Below are 20092 nucleotides of genomic sequence, written 5' to 3' on the forward strand. Positions count from 1 at the left end.
CTTTTGGCAACCCTACATGTTTGAAAGACAAAAAGTGGAGTTCAGGATCCCAAAGATGAGGGCCATGTAAATAGTCTAGTTTTTCAGTTAAAAGCAATAAAGGCCTCAATAGAGGATTAAGGGTGATGTGTGAAAAGAGAGAAAATTGATCATAGAAACTGATAATAGAAATCTGCAGCTGATCCAAGTATTGGCCTTTCTAATCACAGTAACACATGTTGAAGAAAAGGGAGAAGTTATAGCATTTCAACAAACCTTGGGAATGTATAAAAGGAATACAAATAGAAATTACAGATCTGAAAATGTAATAACTAAAATAAAGAATTCAATAGATGAGTTTAACAGCAGATTAGCCACAGTGTCTTCACTCCAAAAAAAGATTAATGAGGTGGAAGATAGTTCATTAGATCCAGACTCAAGCACAGAGCGAGAAAGATGGGGTGAGGGAAGAAGCATGGAAAATATACTAAAGCATTTAAGAGATAAAGGGGATGTGTTAAAATATCTAACATAACCTGTAAATAGAGCCTCAGGTGGAAGATCAAAGAGAAGAGTACGAAGTAATATTTGAAAGAACAAAGCAAATAATCTTTCAAGGCTGATGGAATACATTAAACTCAGATTCAAAAAGTACAACAAAAAGTTTATGCAAAATAAATAGAGACAAAATGACACCAAGCCACACCATAGGATAAAATGAAATCTTAAAAGCAAGAAAAAAAACCAAAATGGACCCTTTACCTAAAATAAGAGCAATAGAACTGGCAGGTAGATGCCTTGGGAGCAGAAGATAATACAGTTGAAAAAAAATACACTACTAAAAAAAAAAAAAAAAAAACCCTGAAAAAATGCACTAAAATAGAATGTTATTTGCAGAGAAAATCAGTTTCATAAATGAAGGTAAACACCTTTTCAGATATATACAAATTGGGAAGATGTATCACCATCAGATCAACATTAATGAAAATACTTAAAAAGTTCTTAAGATGAAGGGGGGGAGCCTGAGGGGCACAGTCAGTTAAGCAACTGACACTTATTAATTTCTGCTCAGGTCATAATCTGAGTATCCTGAGATCAAGACCCATGATGACTGCGCGGGGTGTGGAGCTTTTTCAGATTCTCTTTCCTTTGCTGTCAGTCCATCCCACACCTGCTCATGCATGCTCTCTCTCTTTTTTGTGCTCTCTCTCTCTCTCTAAAAAAAAAAACAAAACAAAAAAAAAACCAAAACCAAAACCAAAAAACAAAACAAAACAAAAACTTAAAGGGGAAATGAACTCCTATAAAAGCCTGGAGTTCAAAAAGTAATAAAGACTTAAAAGGCTAATACATAGATACCTAAATGAATATTGACTGCATATAACAACAACATTACTGTCTTGAGTACATTTAAAATTATGAATAATTAAAGTAAATGCCAAACATAGCAGAAAATTCGGGAGGTGATAAATGGAATTAAAGTCCCTGCATTATCAAGGGAACATTAAAAGCATCACTTAAATCAGGCTTCAATAAATCAATAATACATATAGTAATTTCTCATGTAACCATTCAAACAATATTTTAAAAACAAAACAGATGAGCAAATGAATATTAAAAATGCTTAATTTATCCAAAGAATGCACAAAATGAAAATAAGGAAATATAAAGCAGGTGGAAAAATACAGTACAAATAATCAGATGGTAGATTTAAACACAAATTGAGGAGGAAATGTTCTAAATACACCAATTAAAGCATAAAAATTGTCAGACTGGATTTGTGAAACAAAGACCTAATAAACTTTGAAAAAAGTCCTATAAGCCCTAAAACTGAAACTAAAACAATTTGAGGGTTCTTACTATAGAAAAGAATGCAAATGGATGTTTCTTTTGAACATTTTACCAAGTCCTATGATGTGTGAAACCAGGGCGAGAGGTGAAGGTATTTCAGCTGAGGAGTTCTAAGGGATCCTGATGGTTCAGTAGCTTTATAACAAATCTGTTATCATGCAGGCAATGATAGTGGGAACTCAGGGGCATTATAAACTGTGGGTGGGAAGTTCAAACTCAAAAAGAATGATTTCTTCAGATGATGGTTATGGTAGAGATTTTGGTATGTTTTCATATAAAAATATGCAAATTGTTTCAGGATTTGATATCTATTGAGTTTATAGAAATCTACAGGGTACTACTACCTAAACTCATTTGATCACGACAAAGTCATGAGACTCAGTATTAATATGATAATTGTATAGATGAGGAAACAGAATCTCAAAGATGTTAAATAATTATCCATGAACACATAATTAGTAAATAAAGGAGCTAGGATGTAAACTCAACTCCATTTGCTTACAGTACTCATGTAGTATTTATTAAAAGTCAAAGAAGTTTAATATAATTTAAAAATATAATTAGAGTAGCTATTGCAAATTAATTTGAATAGTTGCTGAATTCTGAATGTTAATTCTTATATTATCAAGCAGCGGTATAAACCAAAAGATGTGGAACATTCAAATTTATTTTGATGATACATCTAACAATGGCCTTCTTTGTAAACCACAGGAAAAGTATTTATTGGAAAGACTATCCTCAATTTTAAGTTTTTCTCTTTAAACTTTTGTCTTAAGCATTGAGGATTTCTGCCATCTAGTAGATGGCTAAAGAGAATGAGTAAGAAGCAAATAAATATTAATGGAAAGATTGGATCCATTCACCAGGCTTAGATGAAAGCTAGTGATTTTTTTTCTTGAAAATATTCTTTGAGCTGTGATTTTATTTGACTAGATTTAATATAGTCATACTTCATAATAGTGAAAGAATTCCATTTTCACATACTAGAAGAAAATATATCCATTTTGGTGGTGGCCCCCAAGGATTGCTAGGATTTGATAACATTCAAACAAATTTGAGAAGTACTCCCTTCTTTGGCTCCTCCCAACTTTGCATCAAAACTGAGATGCTCAATCTACTACAATATTTAATTCGCTTTGTTTTTAGGAGTAATATTACTCTTCTCATTTCTATTCTCTTTCTGGCTTCATTTCAACTTTAATGAAACTGCATTTTTCTCCTGGCTGTCAGTTTAGTAATAGTTAGCTATATATAGTTTTGTTACATTTAGTTTTCTTTTTATATTATAGGTATAGTCAGCATTTGTTTTAGGGATATTTCTTCATTACATTTTATACTAACACCTCTTTCAAAAAGTACAGTAATGAACTGCTCTTACCCTACAATGTTTTGACTATGTTTACCTTCTTTTGAAAGGAAGGTGTTTTTTTGACTAAACTTGCTAATTATAATTATAATTACAACTCAAATAGCAACATCATTGAGACTTTCTCATCTAGTCCAGTTTAATTTCTTCTAGTCACACTGTGACTGTGTAGGAAGATCAAAATGTTCAAAATAATTTATGCATACATAATGATTAAAGTTTAACTTACAGAGATAGCATTTAGTGAGCTCAAGAGATGTGTTTAGGAGCAATATTTTTGGTCACATAGAATTGGAGAAGACTTTTGAACTTGAAGAATTGTAGGGAACCATGTAATCCCTTTAGCTTTTGATCCTTTATTGATAATATAATTAAATTTTAAATAGAAGATAGTTCAAAAAGCAGACCTTCAGAGTGTTTTCCCTAAATACAATCTATTCTTCCATTTCTAGAAGACCTGTAAGAATTTCAAATATCTAAAATTCTTCATTGTATTGTTGTAATTTGGTATATAATTGTTATCATTTAGAAGAGATTTTAAAGACGTCTAAAGAGATTATACAAATCTTAAATTAAAATGATACAACCCAGGGGGTCCTGGTGACTCAGCTGGTTGAATGGCTGACTTGATTTAAGCTCAGGTCCTTGTCTCAGTGTCTGGAAATGGAGCTCTGCATCAGGCTCTGTGCTTAGCACAGGCTGCTTGTCCCACTCCTGCTGCTTCTCTCCCCACTCAGATGCTCGCTCGCTCTCTGTCCTTTCTTTCTGTCTCTCTCTCTCAAATATATAAATAAAATCTTTAAAAAATAAAATAGATAAAATAGATAAAAATAAAATGAAGCAACACAAAAGAAATATTTTTGACTCATAATATCAAATGAACATTAGTTAAAAGAATCTTCTGAAATTAGATTTGGCAATCTTGTAAAATTGTCAGTATCTTTCAATGTCTCTTCTTGAGCATATCCAGTAAGTTAATAAGTGATCAAATTTTAAAAGGTTATGGAAGTTAATGCAATCTTAGTTAAGTAAATAGGCATTATGACAAAAAACCCCACAATTAATTGTAATTTATTTCCTGTAATTTGCCTTTTAGATTTCACTAGAATTTCCCTTTTATCCTGAAATACCAGCTTGATACATTTCCAATGAAACAACTTTGGATTCCATGTTGTTAGGAAAGCTATTCAATCTTACTGAATTCGTGTTTAAATTATAATCTTGTGATTTTTTTCATCTTTTGTTACTTTAGGAATAGACTTCTATTGGAAATTTGCAGTTTAAAACTGTGATAAGATGCCACATTTATTTGTTATTTTAAAGCATTTTTAATAGTCTTTTATATATAAAATTAAAAACGGTGGGGGGGGGGGGAATGATATTTAGTGCTTGTTCCAAAGAGTTGAATATCTTGGTGCTTAGTTTGGGATCAAAGAACCAAACTAAGCAATATAAATGGAACAATCATCAGTATACTAAAAGGGAAAAGAATGTGGATGTTATTCCAAAGAAATTACTGAAATCAGTTTAGTAGTCAAAAACAGTTCTGCTAATTTGTTGTTAGAGAAAATAAAAAAAAAAGAAAGAAAGTTAATGATACCATAGTACAAGGATTCTTTTAATTCTTCTTCATAATATTACCCATAAAATATCTACTTTCATTTGGTAATGAAAATATTTCTATTTTAGAAAATATAAGCCATAAATAAAAGGAGACATATGTTCCCATCACCCCCACCATCACTTCCAAAGATTAAGACAAATAAATCTTTTCCATTATCTTTTGCTCTATTAAAAATAAGAACAAAACAACAAGAATGACAACAACAACAAAAACACTCTAAAATTTGGCTGTATTCAGTGGATGAGTTGTGTTTTTTTATGTCACATAGTGTCCACTGAAATCACTCACACAACTATATTCAGCTGGGAGCTGGCTGGGTTCCCAAGGTTCTCCTGAATATAATCAATCTATCAATCTCCCCACCTCCTCCCCATCTCTCTCTTTCTCTCTCTCTCCCAGTCTCCTTCCTCCCATAACCTGTCATCATTAAGTAGCCCAACTAAAATGTTTCTATATGGTAGGCAGCATGGCTAAAAATGCAAGGGGGAAAATGAGGGATAAAATGAAGCTGCAAAGTCTCTTAAATTATAGAGCCAGAAATTATACAATATTATTTTCACTGTATTATTGGTCAAAATAAGTCACAGAACCGACATAAGTTCAAAAGGAAGAAAAGTATATTCCACTCATTAATGAAAGGAGTAGCAAATTCACAGGTAGGACAGAGGGAGAGGAATCCACATCTTTGGAAACAAACTATCATTGTCAACCTTCTGGCCACAGCAACTTACAGACCTCCCACAAGCAAAATACACCCCTCCTTCCTCCAGAAATCTGATACCCTTAAGGCATTGTCTCAAAATCCAGATTGTCATTATCTAAATTATGTCCATATGTGCCTGAGGTTTCCTGTATGCAGCTGCTTGGGTTCAATTGCTCTTGATCCAGAGACATGTGAAAATAAAAAGATGATTTGCCCACAATATTCACTGATGAAGCACAAGTAAAATAATTTCAAAAGACACTTGCATTTTAAAGAAGGCAGTGATTTGTCAATGGCCCATGGCAATTCTAAATACAGTTGGACACATGTTATGAATTACCCCTACTTGAAAAACAAGTAGATTGTGTGTCTGGCCCATAATGTGTTATTTCTCAAAGATCTTGCCTTTGCTTTGGTCATTCCTCCTTTTTCTAGAAGAAATAGACAGTATTTACAGTGAATCACTTCCTCAATCTGTTGCTTGTCCTTAAAAATTGGGTGCTCTTTCCATTTTAAACTATTCCGTTCCTTCTAGCAAATCAAGCGGTATTTTTGACAGCATAAGGCTCTTAAAAATTTGTAGATGTTTCTATAAATCTTGTTATGATTCATCTCATTCCTTAAAAGCAATATTTATTAATTTTTTTCAAGACAGACTTCTATTTTGTATGTGTGAGAATACTTTGGGAAAATACCATCCAGATTTTCAGAAGCCTTTATGTCTAGCTGAGATGGTCTACTAGGAACCATCTCAAATTTTCCCAAGGTTTTAATAAAAGAGCTTGCAGACATAAAATAAATGTAACCTTAACTGAGTGGTCATATTTTACTTGCAAGTCTTTGGTCAGCTGGATAAACTATACTGGAAAAAGGAAAGAGATAATCTACTTGATAGAAGAAGATAGATGTCACATTACAAAGGATACATGCAATGGGAAATCTTGTTAGACATACATGTGGGAAAAAAACCTATCACAACTTAATTTTCTATCAAAATTATTTCTAAGTTCTCTGGTCCATCATTTTTATACTTTTATTCATAAACAGAAACCTAATGTGACATATTACACAAAATTAATATGTTAATATATTACGTAGAAATAATACAAATGTCTTCAACCTAGTCCCAAATATTTTATGTATTGAACTTGGGCTGATTTAAATTTCTACTTTTAATTGCTTAAATTATTTTATAGCTACCTACTTATTTTAGACTTTATAACTTTATATTTATTAGAAATGAAATGAATAAAGTCATATTCAAAATTATTTCACACCACTTCATACCCATTAGGATGGATGGATGTAAAAAAGAGAGAGAGAAAATAACATAAGGTAGCAAGGATGTGGAGAAAATAGAGACATTTTGTATTCATTGTGGTGGAAATAAATTGATTTGGCTTCTTGGATAACAAAATAGAAGTTCTTCAAAAAAATTACACATAGAATTACCACATGATCCAGCAATTCCACTTCTCATTATATACCCCAAAGAATTGAGAGCAGGGTCTCAGACACTGACTTGTACACCCATGCTCATAGCAGCATTATTCACCACAGCCAAAAGATGAAAGCAACCCAAGTGTCCATCAAAGGATGAATGGATAAACAAAATGTGGCATGTACATAAAAATGAAATGTTTTGGGTGCCTGGGTGGCTCAGTCATTAGGCGTCTGCCTTTGGCTCAGGTCATGATCCCGGGGTCCTAGGACTGAGTTCCACACCAGGCTCCCTGCTCTGCAGGAAATGTGCTTTTCCTTCCCCACTTCCCTTTTTTGTGTTACCTCTCTCGCTGACTCACTCTCTCTCTCTGCCAAATAAATAAACAAAAATCTTAAAAATTACAAAAAAAAAAAAAGAAATGTAATTCAGCCTTAAAAAGGAAGGAAATTCTGACAAATGCTACAACATGGATGGACATTACATTACACTAAGTAAAATAAGGCATAAATAGCAAATATTGTTAAGTTTCCACTTATATGAAGTACCTAGAGTAGTCAGATGCATAGAAAGAGAAAGTAGACTGGTAGTTCAATTATAATACTATGATGACGATGTTCTATTATAAATTTAAAAATTTAGGGGCACTTGGGTAGTCCAGTTGGTGAAGTGTCTGACTCTTGATCTCAGTTCTGGTCATGATCTCAGGGTTTTAAGTTCAAGACCCATGTTGGGCTTCTTGCTGGCATGGAGCCAAATATAAAAAAACAAACAATAAACCCTAAAATTTTAGTTTGTCTGCTGTGCTTAAAAATGTTTAAAGGTCAAGTGTTTCATAAATGTTTAAGTAATGAAGTTCTAATTTTGAAAAACTAGCTAGAGTATCTGATTACTAATATTAAATGATGTTTCCTGGTGAAACTGAAGAATGCGTGTCCAAACATCTGTTACAGTGACACCATGCCATATAATTTACATTGATAATAACTCCCCCAACCTTTAGAAGTTGTGTTTTTTCCCAAAATTTTAAAGTCATTATAATCTTCATATTTTTGTTATTTTTATTACTCAAAAATGACTATCAGGAAAAAATAATTTACTCTTCAAGTGTAAGTGTTTTCACTTATACAAAAAATAGTGAATTCTGTTCTTACTGTACCTGCCTGATATTATTTTGCCCAAATGTTACACGTAATGAACCTTGCATTGTGCCATTGTATGATTTTTATCTTGACCTTATTCAATTTTGAAAGAGTTGCCTTCTTTAAGCAATGTCATTTTATAAACAATTTCAAACTTTAATGGGTAATTGCATTGATGGTTCAGAAAATCGTTCTGTCTCTTGAGAGCTCAGATTAAATCAATTTACAAATTAAAGGGGAGGAAGCAATTAGATAGCAATCCAAAGAGTGTTTTTAAAATTATTATATCTTAGGTGTCTCTTTTTTTTTTTTAAAGAGAAAGTGAGAGAGAGAGGGAGAGTGTGTGCGAGTGTATGAACAGAAGCGGCAGGGGAGAGGGAGAGGGAGAAAGAATCTTAAGCAGGTTTCATACTCAGTGCAGGGCCTGACATGGGCCTCCTTCTCCAGACCCTGAGATCATGACCTGAGCCAAAACCAAGAGTTAGACACAAGTTCTGTCCTCCAGGTAGGAGCTGTTCCCTTTTCCACTTTGGTTTCTGCCATTTTGTCAACATTTTATGCACTATTGGCTCTCCCAACTCTAGGTTTAGATGCCTCATTGAAGCATATTTCAGATATATAACCCAGATTGACTTATACTTTGGGGTTATGGCCCTCTTGCTTATTACAAAATAATTAAAACCTTCAGAATTAGATTGGAGAGTCGCCAACATCTCCATGGTTACTTAAAGGGCAATGATTTGGTAACAATTGTAACAAGGGAACCATTAAGAGAAGGATGCACAAAAGATGCACTTAATTTTTCTATAAAAATAAATTGTAATTGTAATCACACATAGAAAACAGTTTTCATAAATTGAAAGAGGTACTAAATAAAAAACTAATTAGAATCCATATGTAATGAATATAACTGGATATAGTTATCTAGCACCAGTAGTATTGAGCTTAAGATTTTTTTGTTGACCTGCCGAAATATCTATATAAATTCTTAAGGTAAAGAAAATTGGTAACTATTTTGATGGTCAGAATGATATGAGAATTTAATTTTAAAATCAGGAGCAAAAATTGTAATGTATATCATATGCAAATAAATCTATATATATTATTAAAATAATATCAAGTAAAATGCTGATCATATCTTGTGATCTTTAATGTTTTAGACTGTAGTTGTGTTTCCTTCTACATATTCTTTATAAAATTGCATGTATGACTGATTATATTGTAAAAGTTTTTGTTAGAATCATAAATTTCACTTCAAATTTTCCCCAGGTGTTTTTGTTTCTCTCTCAATGTCCTATGTTGAATTCAAATCCCCTGGTTTTTGATCAAGATGATAAAATGTGTGGAACTATAAAATTAAAATATGTAAAAGATATCAATATATTTAATGAAATTATTATACTTTTTCCATCTTCAACATAGTGATAGAATATTTCTTAAAGGTTATAAAACTGTGAACCAGTGTTTTAAATAGATGTTAAAGTTACAGTTAATTAGTTAGCACTGTTACAACTCATTCTTTATGAATATTAAGGACTCATGGATGATAAGAGACATGCTAAAAATTTGGAATTTGACCAATATCTTTACTAAAAAATAAATACAAAGATTTGACTTGATGTGAGTGCCTGAATGCATTACACTATACTACTCATTTATTTTTATTATTGGAATAGTTTATAATCAAATCCTTATAAGGAAAAGATGATATTCAGTGATCACTGCTCAGTAACCATCAAAATCAGTCTAAGAAAGAGTCTCTGCTCACCCCTACACTTTGTCAGTACTAACACAGCTATTCATTCTCCACCAGTAAGACTCCTTATCTTGTGTGTGTCAGTGTGTGTATATGCATGTGCATACATACAACACAATAGCATTTGAGCTTTGTTATCATCACACAGATTTTCTTTTTAATTTCTCAAGTTTAATTGAAGTAACCATATTGCCTGATTTGCCATAATTTGTAATGGGGGAAAATATTGGCTGGTTAAAAATTTTTAAGTTTAGAATGCTTTTCCCAAGAACAATTGTTTCGTATGTAATTGAGTATTATAAAAACTATTTGAGTACAAGGACCAAATTTTGATATTGTCAGTATCCATCACAATGTAAAGTAAATATCAGATATTCATGAACAATTCAATGAATTGAATAAATCAACAGTCATGTGTGACAAAAACAGCTTTTTTAAAAGGAGGTCACTAGATAAAGATAAAGAATAAAAAGTGTTTAGTATAAAATTAGAATTCAATAAAGCATTTAATAGGTTTTTGTATATATATTTATAAAAATTGTATATGGAGGAGTATGGACATGGTAATTATGTTGATTACTAAGTGCTTAAACAATCTAGTAGCAAGAAGATTGATTGATACAATTTTCCTGACCAAGAGAGAGAAGTCTTTGGATGGACAGCCATGATACTCTGCTCCTGATCCTATCCTGTTCAATATTTTTATGGGAAAGATAAAAAAGACTCTGGTCTCCAGTTCCCCATGTAAAGAGCTGGGAAGTCACCACTCCATCCTAACAACATGCAAAAATCCAGAGTCAAAAATCAGCAACCCTTCTTGGATCCTTAGAGAGAAGAGCACAGGACCAACCACTGCCTCCAAGACTGGAGAGACAGGCAATAAATACAGAAAATCACTGCTTACAAGAGCAGTGATTTATGAGCTGAAATGTCAATGGGAGCTAATGCAGGGATAGGAAAACCAGAATTAAAATTAACCAATTGTTAGAGCCTCAAAATGGACAGGTTTGAGAGTTAAAAAGTCCTGGGGACCCAGTCAACAAGGGGCCCCACAATACTGTGAGATTTCCCAAAGGAAATATTGGGGGTGGGATCTTTCCCTTATGCTTTCAGCTGTATTAAGGGGAAAATTACCTTTTTAAAATATCCCAGAACACCAGAACCCTCTAAACAAGGCTTGCTTTCAGATGAAATCAGAGTTTAACCTACTGGGATATTGTCAAAGCCTAACTGACATGGAGAAAGGGAAATACACAAGCTCAACCCACTATTGCCATCCTGTCCCACCTATGAGGGAAAAGAAGTCACTAAGATACACTTGTGAAGTTCACAGACCACTAAAAGTGTGACTATAAGATGCTTCCTCTCCCTTCATACCTCACCACCAAATTCCTAACAGCCTATTTACAACAGCTCCTTTCATCATATTCAGGTATCAAGAAAAGAATTACAAGACATACCAAAAGACAAAAACACAACTTGAAGAAACAGAGAAAGAATACATCAGAGCCAGACATGACAGGCATGTTGGAATATTCAGATCAGAAAATTAAAACAACTATGATTAATATGCTAACAGTCCTAGTGGATAAAAGCATGTAAGAACTGATGGACAATGTAATCAGAGAGATAGAAATCCTAAGAAAGAATAACAACAACAACAACAAAAGCTAGAGGTCAAAACATGTAAGTGAAATGAAAAATTCCTTTGATGAACACATTAATAGATTGGGCATGGCTAAGAAAAGAATCTCTAAGCTGGAGGATTTCTCAATAGAATGTCCAAAACTGAAATGTAATAAAAATAAAAACTGTAAAAGAAAATAGAATATCCAAGGACTGTGGGACAATATCAAAAAGTGTAGTAGCTGCAATGAGGCAATCAACAAGAGAAGAAAGAAGAAAGAGAACAAAGTATTTGAAACAATAACAGCTGAAAATTTCCCCAAATTAATGTCAAACGCCAAACCATAGATCCAGAAGCTCAGAGAACACCAAACAGGAGAAATGACAAAAAATATACAAACGCAAAAATAAAGCAAAACAAAAATCTAGACATAGTGTGTTCAAATTGTAGAAAATGAAAGGTAAAGAAAAAATCCTGCAAGAAGCCTGAAGTAAACCTTAAATATGAAAGAACAAAGATACAGATAACTTCTCTTCAGAAATTATGCCAGAAAAAAGAAGGTGGAGTGAAATATTTAAAGTGTTGAGGGAAAAAACCTACTAATTTAAAATTCCATACATAGCACATCATCCATTGAAAATGAAGGAGAAATAATTAATCAGACAAACAAAAATTCGGAAATTTGTTGCCAGTAAACCTGCCTTGCAAGAAAAGTTTTTAAAAGTTCTTTAGAGAAAAAAAAAATGCTACGAGCAGAAAGTCAGGTACACATTAAGGGAGAAAAAAGTCAAAGAAAGAGTAAGTGAAGGTAAAATAAAAACTTTTACTTTTCTTATTTTTTTTAAAGATTTTATTTATTTATTTGACAGAAAGAGAGAGCACAAGCATGAGGAATGGATCATGACCTGCGCTGAAGGCAAACACTCAACCAACTGAGATACCCAGGCACCCCTACTTTTCTTATTTTTAATTTAAGTAACAAATAACAGATTGTTCAAAATAATAATACTACTATTGTATTTGGTCATGTATGCTTATGTGTATGTGACTACATATAATATAATAGTTATGTACAAGTGAAATGAATGACAAGGTTGAGAGGAAGCAACTAAGATTTTTTTTTATTATAAAGTACACTACCCACATAATAGTATAATATTGTTTGAGTTTGGAGGTTAAGTTAGATATAAATGGATATTATAAACTATAAGGCAGTCACTAAAAAAAAGCAAAATAAAAAGTAAAACCAATATGCTAAGAAAGGAGAGAAAATGGAATCACAAAATGATCAATTGAAACCAGAAAAAATAGAAAAAAAAGTAGAATACAATATATGAACAAAGACCAGGGGCCCCTGGGTGGCTCAGTCGATCTGCCTTTAGTAGAGGTCATGATCCCAGGGTCCTGGCTCCCTGCTTCTCCCTCTCTCTCTACTGCTCCCCGTGCCTGTACGCTCTCTCTCTCTCTCTCTGTCTCTCTGTCAGATAAATAAATAAAATCTTTTCAAAAAAGAAAAAAATAAGAGCAAATAGCAAAGGAAAAAATAGAAAATAGTAACAAATAAGGTAGATATTATTCCAGCTGTATCAGTAGTCACTTTGAACATTAATAGCTTAAATTCACCCTTTAAAAGATACAGATTCTCAGAATGTAAAAACAAGATCTAAATATATGTTGCTTACAATGAAAAGACATACAGATTAAAAGTAAATTGATGGATTTTGCCACAATAAAAAGAGAGGGGCATTGTTCACAGGGGAAAAAAGTAAATATAAGGAGAAAAAATATGTCATGCTATGAGATATGAATGACATATGACATATGAATCAAAAGGAAACAGAAGTAACTAAATTAATTTCAGACATCAGATTTTAAATCAAGGAAAATTACCAAGGTATTAAAAAGGGGACACTATATTATATGATAAAGGGATAGATTCTCAAAAAAACAAAAAATAAAACAGTCCTTAAGCATCCTTTACTCATATGCATCTAACAGAACATCCATCTGTGATAGCCAAAAACTGATAGAATTGCACAAAGAAACAGATGAGTGCACTGAGCTTGAGATTTCGACACTCATCTATCAGAAATGGAGAGCTCCAGAAGGCATAAAATCAGAAAGGAAATAGTTAAATTCAAAAACACCATCAACTGCCTGAATATAACTCAAAGTATAGACTATTTCATCCAACAATGGCAGAATACGTATTCTTCTCAAGCTCACATGGAACATTCACCAAGACAGAACACATTCTGAGCAAAAACAACAACAACAACAAAAAAAAAACCCATAACTCAGCCAATATAATAAAAGAGAAGTCAGCGTCTGCTCTCAGAACACAATAGAACCAAACTAGAAATCAATAACAGAAGTATAAAAGGAAAATCCTAAAATATGAGGAGATTATACAGCATACTTCCAAATAACGTTATGTATGTAAATGAAACCTAAAAGAAATTTTAAAATATTATGAAGATTTTTCATACTGTTACTTACTTATTCATTCAGTTCCCCAACATAAGACATCTTATTAATGTTTTTTCCCTTCTGTCATCTTCAAGTATGTGAGTTAATTCACTGTTACTCTATACTCTTTTTCGTTATTGTTTTAATTTATCCTGAGTTTTTAAAATTATTTGATATGGTCTTTTCATTTCCAGGTTACCTTGTTTCTCCCTTTAGCTGCTCCTTTTCCAGATTGTTCTAAGAACTTAGGACATATGTTAAAGTTAGTGTCTCTAAACTTGTTTTAAGCACTTTTTTTTTCTTTTGAGCCAGTTTGGGTTACTATAACAGAATACCACAGACTGAAGGACTTAAAAGCAGCAGAAATTTATTCTTCACTGTTATGGACATTGGGAAGACCAAGATCAGAGTGCTAGCATGATGGTCTTCTGATGATGACCCTCTCTCTTCTAGACTGCAGACGTTTTGTTGCATATTCACATGATAGAAAAAAAGAGTAAAGGAGCTCTCCAAGGTCCCTTTTATAAAGGCATTAAGCACATTCATGAGTACTATACACCCTTGACCTTATTACCTCTCCAAAGCCCCACCACCTAACACCATCACATTAGGGGTTAGGATGACCACTTAAGAATTGGGGAGTGAGGGGCGCCTGGGTGACTCAATGGGTTAAGCCTCTGCCTTTGGCTCAGGTCATGATCCCAGGGTCCTGGGATCGAGCCCCACATTGGGCTCTCTGCTCGGCAGGGAGCCTGTATCCCCCCCTCTCTCCGCCTGCTGCTCTGCCTACTTGTGATCTCTGTGATCTCTGTCTGTCAAATAAATAACTAAAATCTTAAAAAAAAAAAAAAAGAATTGGGGAGTGAGAAACATAAACATTCAGTCTATAACACCTAAATATTGACAAACCCAAATATTTCCCTCATTTTTAAATGCTATTTGACATTCCAAATACATTATTTAGAATAACTAAACACAAACAAACACAATTGCAAGAAGTCTAAAATTTTATATGATCTCTAGATCCAGATATGCCCCTCCCTACAGTGGTCATGTTCTTCGCCTTTTAAGAATCAAAATCAAAGCTACCTTGAGAGATAGGCATTGTGAGCTAAATATAACAAGGCAAATATAAATGTAATGCATATAAGTGAAACAAGCACAGAAAAAATTGTAATAACCAGAAAATACAGGACTTGCTACAACCTATGTTAGTCCCTTCCAAATCCAGGTTTATTTAGCTTATGTAGAATATTGACTCTCGATAAACTAGGCCTGCAAGCACATTAGGAAACATCTACAAAAGTTAATGGTATCCAGGGGCACATGAGTTGCTCAATCAGTTAAGCATCTGCCTTTAGCTCAGAGTCCTGGGATCAAGCCCCACATTGAGCCCCGCATTGAACACCCTGACATCACCCACTTGGCAGGGAGTCTGCCTTTCCCTCTCCCTCACTCTCTGTGTGATCTCTCTCTTTCTCAAATAAATAAATACTTACATACATTTAAAAAATCATGTTTATGGAGTATCGAATGAATTTGCTTCATTTGTCCAGTTTCTCAGAGAAAAAAAGCACCTGATATCCAGGAAGTTATATACCTGTTGTATATTTGATTAAAAAAAATATATTCTGCACAACAAAGGAAACAGTCAACAAAACAAAGAGGCAATCCATGGAATGGGAGGAGATATTCGCAAATGACACTACAAAGGACTGATATCCAAGATCTATAAAGAACTTCTCAATCTCAACACCCCCCCCCAAAAAAAACAGATAATCGTGTTCAAAAATGGGCAGAAGACATGAACAGACACTTCTCCAAAGAAGACATAAAAATGGTTAACAGACACATGAATAAAATGTTCATCATCATTAGCCATCAGGAAATTCTAATCAAAACCACATTGAATTATTACCTAACACCAGTTAGAATGGCAAAAATTAACAAAACAGGAAACAACAAGTGTTGGAGAGGATGTGGAGAAAGGGGAACCCTCTTACACTGTTGGTGGGAATGCAAGTTGGTGCACTTTGGAAAAGAGTGTGGAGATTCTTTAAGAAATTAAAAATAGAACTACCCTATGACCCTGCAATTGCACTACCGGGTATTTACCACAAAGATACAGATGTAGTGAAAAGAATGGCCATCTGTACCCCAAAGTCCATAGCAGCAATATCCACAGTCACCAAACCATGGAAAGAACCAAGATGCCCTTCAACAGACAAATGGATAAAGAAGATATGGTCCATATATACAATGGAGTATTTATGCCTCCATCAGAAAGGATGAATACCCAACTTTTGTATCAACATGGATGGGACTGGAGGAGATTATGCTGAGTGGAATAAGTCAAGCAGAGACAGTCAATTATAGATGCTTTCACTTACTTGTGGAGCATAAAGAATAATATGGAGGCCACTAGGAGAAGGAAAGGAAAGTGAGTTGGGGGAAATTGGAGGGGGAGACAAAGCATGAGAGACTGTGGACTCTGAGAAACAAACTGAGGGTTATGGAGGAGAGCGGGTAGGGTAATGGATGAGCCTGGTGGTGGGTATTAAGGAGGGCACATATTGCATGGAGCACTGGGTGTGGTGCATAAACAATGAATCTTGGAGTACTGAAAAAATAAAATAAAATAAAATAAAGATGTTAAAAAATATATTCTTTTTGTAACATATAACTCATTCTTTTATCTAAGAAGCCTGGTGTCTAGTTTTTCCCTTTTCGTTCAAGTTCCTAGTTTTTGTTCTTCAATAGCAGTAGGAAGGGAAACTAATAGATTTGCCAACTTTACTTCCTGTCTATTCTACAATAGAAAATTTTATTTTGCAATAATGATATATACTAACCACATATCGTAACTGAAAAAAAATGAGTTCAAAATGAAATTTAACACATATGGAATTACTCCAATTCAGGCAATGAGCATGATGTTAGAAGTTGTGAGGAAAATGTGCTAACTATGTGCAAGGAGCCAATAGAAGACTTAGGAAGATAGATAGGAAGTCAAATAATTCCAATACAATAGGGATAATGCTATGACTGAAATATGCACACAATATTATAGCAAAATGCAAAAGCCACTGTCTTAGCCCAGCTTGCAGAAATTTAGGGAAGGGAATTTCTGAGTTTCATCTTGAAGACTGAGTAGGACTAAAGCAAGTGAACAAAAGTACTGTTTTTATTAAAAAACAATCTTTGAAACATCATCCTATATATGTATATTTATATAGTTCAATGTTTCTCATATAGAAAATGTAATGGAGACAGGAAATGGAACTGGTAGGGCTGAATGAGTTGTTAGGGGTCAAATTGGAGAATTCTGTGTGTCACACCAACAGATGTAATTTCATTTTATAGATGAACCAAAGAGCAGACTCATTGTCATATGTTTAATTTAGTAATATTACTGTGCAGTAAGAAGTCAAGGAAGCCTGAGGCTAAAGCCAAAGAAACTAATCAACAGATTATTATTAAAAGTCCAGGCAAGAGATGGCAAATGTCTCAGTAGTAGAACCTGCAACAATGGAAGGAAGGTACATATCTAGGAAATATTTAATAGATTAGATTTATACTGGGAGAGTGATTAGATGAGAATTTTGAGGCAAAAAAGGACTAGAGAATAACTCACAGTTTTTAGGAGTGGATAAGTGAGTGGGTAGAGTCTCTAAAAACAATTTTGAATTACAAATAATTATGATATATTAAATTATTGACTGATTAAAATTTGGATTAATGACTTAGGGACCTTCCAGAGAGGTTAGAGCTGAAAAAATTAACTTGTAAGTCGTGAACATGGGAAATGTAGTTAGAACATTGAAAGGTTATTCTGGGATAATTTAAGAATGTGACAAGAAATAAGCAACAGTAGAAATTCCATATCTTTTTTTTTTTTTTTTCTTTTTTGGTGCATGAAAAATCATCCCTAAACTTAACGGATTAAAACCAAAGTGATAAAACATTTTTCAAATATCTGTGGGTTAAAGTATTCTCCTGGTGATCTCTCCTGGGCTTGTTCATATGACTGCATTTAACTTGCAGATCTCCCAAAGACTGCTCCCAGGAGAGACACCCAGATCCACTGGGCTCTATTTCTATGCAGTCTTTTATCATAAGCTGCTTCTCAACATTCCAAGGGAGCAAAGGTGGATCCTACAAACCTCTTGAAGCCTAAGCCCCAGATATCAACAATGTCACTTCTACCACATTCTCATGGTATAAGACAAACACAAGGCTAGTTCAGACTGGCTTGGGGAACCAGACTCAATCTCCTTTGAGAAAAAGCTACAAAATATATGGACTTATTTTTTAGTCTTCCACATCTGAGAAACACCAATATGTAAAGGTAAGACATAAAAAGAAAAGGCTGAAAAAAATAAGACCCAATTATCGTAAGAGTTATGTCATGAAGCCAAAAGAAGAAAAAACATTGAAAAGAAAAGACTGGTTTAACAGAGTCAAATTTCCCAGCGAATTAAATGATTGCTTGACCTCATGAGTGGATGTATCTATTAGGTTTGGAAAGTGGAGACCACTGATGGACAAAATGAGAAAAGCCTAGTGACAGGGTAAAGATAAAAGCCAGATTGAGATTTGATGGAAAATAGATGAAAGTTTGAAATGGAAATAGTCATGTTAGGTTATTTTTTTCTGGAATTTTAGGGGAGAAGGAAGTAGAGTGAGATTAAGAATTATGTAATGGTTTGTATTTTTTTAATGGGAGAGATATGAGTATATATGCAGGCTTGGGAAAAGGAGCTAATAGACAAAGATTGGAGAGACAGACATTGACAAGGAGAAGGAGACAGATACAGGGGAGCAGTGATGGTACTGGAGTTGGAGATGCAGAGAGAAATGAAGAGAAAAAGAGAGATGGAGAAAGAGAAGTAGATATACACAGAGATAGAGAAACAAACTCAGAAAGAGACATAGGAAGACAGAGAAACAGAAAGAGATAGAGAACCATAAAGAAACCAAGAAAACACACATGAGGAGCACCACATATGCAAGCACAAAGCCATAGAGAGAGACACATATGGAAAAAGAGGCATACACACAGACTTCCATGCAGAAAAAAAAGTCAGAAGCAGATAGAAAGAGAAGCAAAGAGAGAGGAAACAGAAGAGAGGAAACAGAAGACAGAGACACATACTGACACAGAGAATAAGAATAAATGGTTTCAAGAAAAAGGTGGGGCAATGAGGCATGGACAGAACCAAGGTTCTCATCTCTGAAAACAGAGAAGGATTAGAATGAGTATTGATACATATAAGTTTACAAGGAGATGAGGAAAGAAGTAAAGGGAATTCAAGTGTGATAGTCTCAAAATCTTTGAAAAAGTGAGAAGATAAACCTTTCTGCTGGAAACAGAAATATAGGGATTCACATTAGAGCAGTGGTATCAGCCATGCTTGCATGTTAGAATCAACTGGGAAGATTTTTTTAAACTACAATTGTTTGGGCCAACCCTCAGATTCTTATTTAATTGCTCTGGTGTAAGCCTGAGTATCAGAATATGAATCTCTCTAGGTAACTCAAAAATATTATGGTGAGACTTAAGAACCATTTGTTAGAGCTTTCAGGAGAGCAATGATGTTGTAGAATCATTCCTGCAATATTCCTGTGAGTAAGGTTCCAGGGATAAGACCATGAACAAGTGAAAGGATTGATGGGTGTATTCACAGCCCTGTGGAAATTGACCCCTCCAACAGATAATTGAAGCATTCCACAGGGTCATTCAGGTTTCTTTGTTGGTACTCAGCTGCTCAGCCAGAGAGGAAGAGAAGATTTTCCAAGAACAGTGATGTCATGTCTGAAATGGAAGAGCTCCAGGTCCATGGTGTGGAACAGGCGGATAAGATGAAATGGAGGAAAAGGTCAGTTGAAAAAAAAGACTATGGAACCACATTTACAGTGCCATGGAGGCCACCGCCATCGAAAATAAAGTTACTTAGGATGGATTTTTTTTTTTTTTTAATGGTCTCCATGCCCAGCATGGAGCCCAATTCTGGGTTTGAACTCAGGACACTGAGATCAAGACCTGAGTGAGCCAAAATCAAGAGTCAGATATTTAACCTACCGAGCCACCTAGGTGCTCTGGTATGCTTTCTACAGATTTTTTTTTTCATAAG

Source organism: Mustela erminea, chromosome 16 (genome assembly GCF_009829155.1).
Source record: "Mustela erminea isolate mMusErm1 chromosome 16, mMusErm1.Pri, whole genome shotgun sequence".
Classification (NCBI taxonomy): Eukaryota; Metazoa; Chordata; class Mammalia; order Carnivora; family Mustelidae; genus Mustela; species Mustela erminea.